Here is a 698-nt window from a genome sequence, read left to right as displayed (position 1 = left end):
TTACGAATATTATAGTGTGTGTGTGTTTATCCCTACCTTTATCTTTGTCTTTTTTTACTCTTCAACTTCAGCCCTTGGTAAAAATAAAACCTCAGTAAACTCATTTAAAATGTATACAGTATTTATATTTAAGATTTTATTAATAGGGTAGATTTTGCTTCACCGACCCTGTGCTATTACCCTGCCGTGAAATCACCTTGCCTGTGTTTTTCATTTTTCATGTCAAGTTACCCTTGTGGTTCAAGTTTTAGCTCTCTAGAGAGTTTTATTTATTATAATACACATAAGCATATTTACATTATAATTTGCGAATGAACTGGGTGTGTAAATTTTTAAGTATTCTTATCAAATATTATATTGCCTGCGGAATTTACGTGCATAACACAGTCTTTGCTTCACATACTCTCTGCCACACCCACTACCCTGCCAACGTTATGCCAAACAGTTATCCCTGTGGGTCAAGACTTGATTAATTAGAGCCACCGAGGACTGAATGCATGATAATACCACACAGACACGAAGCAAAAGTCGCTGCTTCAGTTCATATACATAGCATCTTACAACAAAACCGAATTTGTTTCTCCTTTAATCATTATTTATACCTACACAAGGTTATACACGTGGACGTTGCTCTGCCACACAAAATAAATTTACTTTTAATCTCATTACGAAGATTTCTCTTTTTGCCCCCCTCACCT

Source organism: Penaeus monodon, chromosome 28 (assembly GCF_015228065.2).
Source record: "Penaeus monodon isolate SGIC_2016 chromosome 28, NSTDA_Pmon_1, whole genome shotgun sequence".
Taxonomy (NCBI): domain Eukaryota; kingdom Metazoa; phylum Arthropoda; class Malacostraca; order Decapoda; family Penaeidae; genus Penaeus; species Penaeus monodon.
The sequence above is the reverse complement of the archived record's forward strand: the minus strand, read 5'-3'. Positions refer to the sequence as shown.